This window comes from Momordica charantia, assembly GCF_013281855.1.
Source record: "Momordica charantia cultivar OHB3-1 chromosome 4 unlocalized genomic scaffold, Mcharantia_2.0 BLBB01000004.1, whole genome shotgun sequence".
In the NCBI taxonomy this organism is placed as follows: domain Eukaryota; kingdom Viridiplantae; phylum Streptophyta; class Magnoliopsida; order Cucurbitales; family Cucurbitaceae; genus Momordica; species Momordica charantia.
In genome coordinates this window covers 9,577,919-9,588,649 of record NW_028275162.1, presented here as the reverse complement: position 1 = coordinate 9,588,649, position 10,731 = coordinate 9,577,919, and positions in this window count along the sequence as shown.

Below are 10,731 nucleotides of genomic sequence, written 5' to 3'. Positions count from 1 at the left end.
TTACAGCTTGATGAAGTTATCTCGCTTTGTAGTTTGATGAAGTTCTCCCGCTTTGTAAGTTGATGAAGTTCTTCCGCTTGTTGCTTGACGAAGAGAAGATCCAGTATTCTTGATACTCTGATGGCTTTACATCTTCAATTCTTCTCAAGAATCCTTCTTAATGCCCCAAATGATAGGTGACCACTCTTATTTATAAAGTTTTGTGGGCCTTCTTCTCATGGGCTTAATTAATTTGGGTCCAATATCTTTATAGATTGATCAATCAAATTAGCTGATATTATCGAGTGGTTATAAAAAGGGCACGTAGCATAATTTGATTTGTTGATTTAAAAATTAAGTTAGGAAACGTGTAGATTTGTGATTTGTCCAAAATATAATTTTAAATTCATGATGTGGCATCTATTAATTGGTCAAACTTTATCATTCAACAAGGATTTTAATTGATATTTTCCTAATTACTTGCATGAGGGATCAAAAATAGCAACAACTAAGCCAAATAATTTTTTTTTAAATATTACAAATGCAAGGACTAAGGGATGATTCTCATGTTTATCCTATTAGGTCTGAATTAGCACAATATTACAAGGACCCTCACAATTATGCTCATATAAACCCAAAATTATATTAATAACTCTCTTACGAGGAGTTGTCAAATGGTTGCCCTGGGTTTGTTGCTCCAGGTTGGTCGACATAGGCTAATCGACCCATAAGGCTCGCCCATGAGGCTTCGCCTTTGAGGCTCGGCCCAGTCTATATCCATGACTTGATTTATTTAAACCTTTAACTTTAAAATTTATTTCAAAACAACTATTTTATTAGCTTCACCATTAAATGAATAAAAAAATATGATGTGGCGATGAGTTGTAGAAATAGAGGTTACACGTGGACAAAGGTAGGAGTGAGCTGTTAGAAAAAGATTGGAAGGTCTAAGTCAAATTTGAGAGTCGATTACAGGGAGAAACATATTTGGGAGTTTGAGTTTGAGTGGAAATGATGGGAAAGTCACACATTGTGAAAAAGTCATGCTCCAATAAAAATTAATAGTCTTGTTGACTATAAATTGACTATAAAAAGCTAAACACTAGAAAAGTAAAAAAATCAGTAGGGTCGGCGGGAGGAAAACGTTAATGAAAGAAAAATCGTGGAAGAATGAAAGCGTGGGGAAGTTAGAAGAATAATAAGGAAAATGATAGAATGATGATCTAAGATAATTTAGATCCTAAAAAATAAGAAATTTGTAGTTTGATTTTGGCAGAAATCATAAAATTGAAATTGAACCAAGAAGATCAATTTTCTTTATTGATGTTTTTATGATATATTTTGTACAAAGAAAATTGTTGATATAAGGAAAGTAATTTAAGAGTAATCAAAATTGAATAAAATTATGTAAGGCGACTGGTGAACGATTAATTAGCCGACTGTAATGGCTAAATGCACAACCTCGAAAAGATGGGTAAATGACACACATGGCTGATGTTTAAAGTGCTGAGTCATGATCTTCCTCAATATTTGTTGATCGATTTATAACTCTTGTGCAAGTGTACATGACCGTTGTAGCAAATAATAAAAGATCGAACCCACAAGGATTGATCACCAAACACGTCAATAATAAGTACTCAAGAAAACATAACAAGCTCAACAAATAAATGGTTGAATAACAACAACTTTGAAATTTAAACAAAATAATGCATAAAAGGCTTGCTAACTAACTGATAAGAAAACAAGTGAATACAGTTCGATTTTAGAAAAGTGAACTAAAAGGGGTTAACTATTGATGTACAAAAGGTAAGGAGGAAGAGTTTATGTGACTTATTTGGGATCTGCGTAAACAATACTACAACATCAACGATGTTAATATACTAGCCAGATAGACATGGAATCTTTCCAAATTTCTCAGATTTTCTACTATTTAAGTTTTAACTCAAAACAACAGCATATCAGTTCAGTTTCTAGTCTTACTAAGCGAGTCTTATTCCTAAGCACTCACACTCTTAACTCAAGTAGATCTAGCACAAGTTGAAGTCAAATACTCTCTATTACAATTTTCCAAGAGTTAATAAAGAGGTCTCTCAATATGTTGATCAAGCACATTGAAAATCAAGCATTAAAAACAAACTTCAACTCAATATACATCATCATTAAAAACCCAGGCAAAGTTTACAGTCCAAAATCAATTCGCAACATCCTCTCACTTACAAATAAGCTTAGCTACGTAATGTCATACAAGAGAAAGATGTGAGAATAACCAACAAGCTCATTACTAAATAAAAACAAGAGGGAAAGAGGGAGAGTTGATGAGTATCAGCTCAGCTTTCTTCTATTCAGAAGCTTCTTCTAATCTTCATTCCTTCTTCTTATCTTCTTCGAGCTCTAGGGAGCTTCTTAGGAGTGAGAACTCACTTGATGGTGTAAGGAATGTCGGGGGCAGCCTTAAACGATTGTATATATACCTCTCCTTAATTTTAGGGCAACACAAAGGATAAAGTGGGCCCCAGCTTAAAATTTCAGGTATTTCTCCATTTCACTGCAATAACTCCTTGGGTAAAAATTTGTCACTTTCAGTTTTGTCGTTTTCTGCCTTTTTGATTTCGATGTTGTAGCATTGATGATGCTACACCAAAACATTCAAAGTTAGGATGTATTACATATATCTTAGCAATCAACTAACATTGAAAGGCTACACTCGGATTTGAGCATATTTGTACAAAATTAGGACAAAATAAGTGTTGGTGTGAATATCCTTAACTAAATTATGTGAAATTCTTACACAAATAACTTTCTTATACAAAGTTATCAATATCCCCCCTCAAAGGCGTTGGAGAGGATTGAACACAAAGTTTGTGCTTCAGGTGGAAGAAAACAGAGGATTAAACTACCTTGGTAAGGGCATCGACAATCAGGTCTTGAGACGGTATGTATCGAACATCTATCTCCTTCTTTAAGAGTTTATCATGGATAAATGAAAATTTGCAGCCGTAATGATGTGCATGGGATACAAAGTGCATTGTCTTTAAAGAGAAAATCACTATTTATGCTAAAGTCGTTATAAGCATGTCCATCTTTGCATTTATGCCAATTATCAAAAAAATCTTCATCATGCTTATATAAATCGATAAGGCTATCAAAGTAAATTATTTCATCTTTCAAGTGAGATCTTCTACTTAGTGCATCGGCCACCTTGTTAGTTTGTCCAGATCTATGTTTGATGGAGAAATCAAAACGTTGAATAAAAGTAATCCATCCAGCATGCATCCTAGATAAGTGCTTTTAGGAGTTGATGTACCGAAGGGATTGGTGGTCGGAATATAATATGAATTCCTTTCCTATTAGGGAATGTTCCCGTTGTTTTAAAGCTCTAACTAAGGAATAAAGTTCTTGCTCATAAGTACTCCACATTTACCTAACTTCACTAAGTTTCTCACTAAAATATTCAATAGGCTTATTATCTTGACTTAGCACACTACCTATTCCCTTGCCCGAAGCATCTACCTCAACAACAAACAATTTATCAAAACTTGGTAGTGCTAGAATAGGTGTTGTAGTTAACCTTTGTTTTAAGGTCTCAAAGGTATGTTGTTGACCTTTATCCCATTGAAACCTCATTTTCTTAAGACATTCGATTAAAGGAGCTGCTATAGTATTAAAGTTTCTAGTGAATTTTCAATAAAAAGATGTAAGCCCATGAAAACTTTGAACTTCTTTAACATTTGAAGGTGTTGGCCGCTCACTTATGGCCTTAGTCTTTATGGGATCAACTTCCATGCCCAACTCACTTATTATAAATCCTACGAAGATAAGTTTAGACACTCCAAAAATGCATTTTTTTCAAATTGATATATAAGGAGTTATCTTTAAGAATAGACAATGCTTCAAGTGAATAAGATGTCCATATAAGTTTGTGCTATATATCAAAATGTCATCAAAATAAACTACCACAAATTTTTCAAAAAATGGTTGTAAGATTTTATTCATAAGGGTCATGAATGTACTTGATGGATTAGAAAGTCCAAATGGCATTACAAGCCACTCAAATAATCCTTCATTAATTTTAAAGGCGGTTTTCCACTCATCTCTTAGTCTTATACGAATGTGGTGATATCCACTTCTAAGATCAATTTTGGAGAAAATTTTTTATTGATATAATTGATCTAGAAGGTCGGGTAATCTAGGAATTGGGAATCTATATTTAATTTTGATTTTATTTATCATACGATTATCAATATGCATTCTCCAAGTTCCATCTTTCTTTGGAGTAAGTGGGGCAGGAACTGCACAAGGACTCATACTATGTCGAATCAAACCTTTATTCAAGAGGTCATCAACTTTTTCATGCAGAATTTTATACTCAGATGGACTCATTCTATAGTGTGGTAAGTTTGGGAAAGGTGCACCCGGAATTAAGTCTAGTGGTGTTGGATCTCTCAATGATGAAAGTTCACTAGGTAATTCTTTATGATATAAGTCTCTAAAAGTGTGCAGTGAATTGGAAATAGCTTGTGGAATGTGAGTGTCTAAGCAATCCTCATTATGACCTTTGATGATAAGTGCAACTAGGGTTTTGTTGTGCTTACTTAAAAACTCATTTGCGGGTATAATAGAGAAGAGTTTAGAAGATGTACCCGTCGAATTTACCTTCATTTGCTTATTGGGTAGAAGGGTGATTTTCTTACTAAGCCAATTAAATCGTAGGTGTTCTCCCTTCCTTTGTGAATGGCTGAGAGATCAAATTGCCAAGGGCTACCGAGCATGATGTGGCAAGCATCCATGTCTATAACTTCGCCAACAATTTGATCTTTGTAATGTTCTCCAATGGACAGTGGAATTGTGCAAATTTCTGTGATACCCACTTCATTTCCTTTATTGATCCATCCTATTTTGTAAGGATTAAGATGAGGCTCGGTGTCCATTCCAAGAGCTTTGACTAAGGCTTTGGACACAATATTTTCGCAACTCCCACTATCTATTATCACATTACACACTTTATTATTCACAGTGCATTGGGTCTTAAATAGAACATGTCGTTGAGTAGTATTCACTTCCATTTTTGGATTCAACAAAAGTATTTGGAGGACACAAATTACCCGTCATCTTCTTCTTCTTCAAAGATTTCTAGTTCATTTCCATACAATTTCTCCTTTTTTTCACTGTTGTCTTCTTGTTCGGAGTCTTTTTCCATCCATGCAAGCTTTTTTCTTTCGGGGCATTCATTGGAGAAATGACCAGTTTGACCACATCTATAATATTTCTTTAAATTTGAAGGTCTTGCATATGAATTTTTTGGCTTAGAGGTTGAATTATTGCTGATTGTGGGTTGTCCACTAGCTTTTTCAACCCCACTCTTTTGATAATTTGATCTGCACTTAAATAAGGCTTTTGGTTTCTCATCTCTTCCTTCGTAGGGTTCATTCTTTTCTTCCTAATTTTGATTATCTTTTTTAAATTCTCTCTTTGTATTAGTAGACCGAAATCGACCGGACGCTATTCTTCCTCCTCTACCCCAATTAGAAGTTTTTTAATTTTCATTCCAGCTTGCTTGTTCATAGCCCCAATTTCTTTCTTTCTTGATTTTCTTTTCAATCTTGATGGCCATTACTACTGCTTCACGAAGTCTTCTTAGTGAAATAAATCAATTCGGTCTTGAATCTCTTCTCGAAGGTCATTGATGTACCGTGCAACTTGTTGATATTCGGATTCTGACAAATAATTCCTTGCATTTAATCGATACCACTCGTTGGTGTATTCTTTTACTGTCTGCTTATATTGTTTGCATTCTTGATATGATTGATACAAGATTTGTTCATAATTGTTGGGTAGGAACCTTGCCCTTAACATCTTATTCATTGTTTCCTATTCTTTCACTGCTTTCTTGCCCATTTTTCGTTTATTTGAGGTTAGTTGATCCTACCATGTTGCTGTCCCTCCTTTCAATTTGTATTTTACCAACTTCACTTGTCGTTTTTTTTTTCAGAATTGCATTCAAAGAAATCCTTGATCCAATCTAAGAAGTTTTCCTTGTCTAACCTCCCGTCAAAGTATGGTAAGTCAATTTTAAGCTTGTACCTCTGTGCTTTTCTTTATATTTCAGTCTTCTCCTTGTTCTTGCATAGTTGTCATCATTACTTGAGGAATAGGAAGTATTGTATGTGGAGGTTGAATATGATTATTGAACCTTTTTCTTGTTTTTCTTGGACTTTTTGCGATTCTTGGACCTTTTCTTGTTTTTTTTTCTTCACTAGAACTTGTTGATTCTTGGCGGGATGAATGTTCAATTTTTTCCTCTTTATGGTTTGACCCATTCTTCTTATTCCTCTCATATCTCTTTTTGAACAAATCAATAGGTTCTTCAATCTTGTTTTCATTGGGTTGTTGTTTTCCCTCAACTTTCTTCTTTCCTTTATCTAATTTTGCACTAAGCTTTGTATTCTCCCTTAAAAATCATCTCAAGCCCCTTTATATCTCTTCAATGGATTCTTCAATCCTTGTCGTTCGATTGTTTAAGCCTTCCAAGGGAAGGATGCAGTGTTGAATATCAAGCACAGCTGCATGGAGCTTACCAGAGTAGGTTTCTCCCTTACCTGCTTCTGAACTCTTGGTGTGGGTCATTGGACAGAATTTTACCAAGCTCTAATACCAATTTTCGGTGGAGAAGAAAAAGCCTTAGGCTGGTTGTTTTGTTAATGATAAAAAAGTGTACAAATAGGGGAAGCCGACCTTTATATATAGGCTTAGCTTATGGGCCAATGATGTAACGACCTAGAGACGTTACTACATGCATCCTTTCAACGTTTTAAATTTAAACAAAATGGTAACAAACAAAAACGTCATAGTGAAAATTTCATAACTTACAAAAAAGTTAGAAACCTTTATTTAGGATCTCATAAAAAGAAAAGTAAACAAAACGAAGCAATTTCTAAAAAAAATAATAATTAAATGTGAATAAAAGAAAAATATTATCTCTAAAATTTTAAAATAAAACACTTCAACGTAATTCAATATGGAATGTGAAAATAAAATTATGTTGACGTGGTCCCCATGGCGCACTCAACAAACAGCCTGTCACTTGTCTAATATGTCTTGCCATTACTTAAAAAAATTTAGAAAAATAATAGTGAGTATTAAAAATACCTAGTAAGTAACCTAGCTAATAGGATCAGACAGTAAGTAACCTAGCTAACAGGGTCACACTTTTCAAAACCCATTCGACACGGTCATAAGCTTTACTCATATTTAGTTTTATAGCTGCAATGTCTTCTCTCCCACTCTTAATATTCTACATTGCATGATGCTTACATGGCTCATGACGATATCATCAGAAATCATTGTCCCTGAAATAAATGTCGATTGAGTTTTAGAGATATTGTCATTTAGAATTTGCTTTAGTCTATTCGCTAGACATTTTGTAACAATTATATATGAAACATTGCAAAGACTAATACGGTGAAATTCAGAAATAGACCTTAGACCTGCTGTGTTTGAGATGAGAGCTATGTTTGTTGCATTCTAGTCAATGATGTTTTTCCTCTTATTAAGAACCTCATACGACTTGTGAATATTTTTGGCTCCACCATCCTCGAGTATTTTTGGTAGAAAAGAGTTGGAAAGCCATTTCGGCCTGGAGATTTAGTTGGGGACATGTCCTTTACGGCACAAAAAATTTCAGATTCAGTAAAATGGGCAATCAAAAGTCAATTCATTGCTTCTGTAACCATGCACGGGATCACTCTGACAACTCTCTCCAAGGCATGCTCATATGGATTTGAGGATATACAAAGCTGACTGAAGTAATCAAGAAAAGATCTTTTAATATGATCTTCGTTTTAGTCCGTTGCCCACTGTCCAATAAAATACTAGAGATTGTGTTCTTCTATTTTCTGACCGTAGCTCCTTATGGAACCACTTAGTATTTCTATCTCCTCACTTGAGCCAATCCTCACGAGATCTTTGTTTCCAATAAATTTATTCAGCCTCGAAAATATCATTTAAACAATCTTCAAAGTGATGAATGATAGTGAAGTCAATGGGTTAAGATTTATTGTATTCCTCAACTAAAGCTACATTGAGATGTTTTATTTGCTGGAAAGGCTTTTGTTGCGTTGATAAGCCTCATTTATGAGGGCTTTACTTGAGGTTTGTAGGTGATACTCCAAAGACTTACTCACATCTTCTTTTGAACTCCACTATCCTTCATTTTCAATTACCTGCGCACATTCAGGGGTTAGAATCTAGAATTTCTAGAAACGGAACAACTTTATACTATTCCTTTTTTTCCCTTCGGCCTTCTTTGAAAATCAGTGTCCAGTTGGATTGCTTGATGATCAGAGTGAGACCAATCGGGATGCTTTGCAATGAGGGAAAAGAGTTTGAAAAGCTACATTACCCATAAAATGATCAAGATGTTGTGCCTCAGTGTAATAGCTCGAAGGTAGAGTGCAAGTGCACACTGTCACAAGTAATAATATGGAAGTATTCCAAGTTCGTCTCCACAGGGACTAGTTTTCTTTTAAAATCAATTTGCAAACCGCTTGAATGAACAATCAGATTTGAGATAAAGATAGGTGAAATTGTTGGAAACACGATTTAAAAACACAAGGAAAACATAATTTAAAAAGCCAACCCCTACTACTGTTTAATTCTAAAAAGATGAATTACACCTAGCAAATATGTCTGCCGCATTACCACTCATTTTATGCAAACTGGTTCAACTCCTATTCCATACCGCTTTTGGTTTGTTTAAAAGCTTATGCTAGTATTTACATACGTCTACGAGACATTAGAGTCCTAAATAAAGCAAACTCCAACTTACGTTTAACGGGTAAGAGACCATACGTCTAGGTTTTTGTTTTAGTTCTTATTTCTAAATAACTTCCCATTTTACCTTGATGAAATACTTGTGATTCTAACCTTTTTAGAATTAAATTCAAACTAATGTGATTTAACAAGTGGCCAACAAGAAAATCAACTGCATAAATTATATCAATCAAGATAAGCAAGAAGAGTGTAATACGTCATGCTCATTGATAGATGTAATTTAAAATGAGATGAACTAAAACATTCGTACGAGGGTTGAAAAAGTGTACTCATGTAAATATAGGAAATGAAATAACAAGATAAAATAACAAAAGAATGCATTTTCATTAAAAATGGAGATAAAGTACAAAATTAGAACAAATCGAATTACATTAAAATAAACAAATAACAATTACAAAATTAATTAACGAACTAAACAAAGATTGAATCCTGGAAGAGAAAACAAAAGTTAATAAAAACTTAGAGAGGAAGAATAAAAAGATGGAAGTATGATATGACCCTTGAAACTTGTATTTATAAGCTTGAGGGATACGACTTGTTGAGAAATTCATGAGAAGTTGGTAACCAACTTTGTTGGAGAGATCTTAGGATGTTAGACTAAATCTTGGATCAATTGCTTGGTGAAATGAAGTTGAAACGCGTGTTTGGGAGAATCTAGTCAAGAAATGCATCTGGCGCATTTTGGATGTAGCAGGATTTTTCAGCAGAATGTGGCTGGCGCATTTGGATACAGGCTGTGATGCATCTGACACATTTTATCACCAATCTCAGATTTTTCCTACAAAACAACATCTTTACACCAATTAACCTGTATTCTCCTAGATCTAACCGCTCAAATCTTTAAACATGGAATATACGCATTTTCGCTAAGTTATATGCATGATCATAAATTTTCCAACCTAAATAATCCTCAAATAAGCATGATAACCTATACTTTTTAACCTTTAATCAAGATTCATCACAAGACGTTTCCAAATTTGAAAATTCTCTTTCCGTATATTGTTCCAAGTGTAAGGGTCTCCCACAAATTTAATCAATCAGATTACAATAATCAATGGTTTCTCTGAAGGACGTAATTTGTTTGTCTCTAACTGGAACAACTCCTTACTTTTCCGAAGACATTAACGTGGCAGAAGATATCCCCGCCAACTAGCCAAGCTAAATTATCTAGATTATAAACTCGAGTCAGAAGATTATAAATTCGAGTAAGAAAATTCCAAATTTCGGAGAAGATTGTAAATTCGAATCGTTTAGAAGGAATCAGACGACCATATAAGCCAGTAAGGTGCCAAGAAAAACCATTCCAGAAAATTCATGCATCAATGTGGTAAAGGGAGAAAGGACAAATAGAAACATTCACATTAAAACGCCACATAGGACAAAGACCACCCTTAGAGCCAACATTGTGCACAGTAAAACACCCATAAAAGTTCAATTTAAGCTTCATTCTGCTTGTTAAACACTTTTCCATAAAAAAAGAACATGGGGATTAACATGATTGATGAAGTGACAAGCTAGACAAAATGCCTTTGAGTTCTCCAATCCTCAGACATTCCAACATAAATGAGGTCTTAAAGAATTCTACTAACTATTAATTTAATACATATGATATAACTTTTAGTATTACTCTTGTCCAGGCACGCTTAAGTACATATCAAGTATACATCACAGATATATAAATATTGTATCAGCGTGTGGTAAATCAATGGTTATCATACATATATCATTGGTAAGACATGTTAGAAGTTCAGTAGATATCATAATTATGTTAGAAGTAAATTAATTGTATATCAATAGTATATCAGTGATGTATTAGAAGCATATATTTGTGGCCAGCACCTTCAAATGTTAAAGAAGACAAAATATAATTTATAATGTATATCAGATATATTGTAGGGTAAAGTTGTAATTTTAAAATTGAAC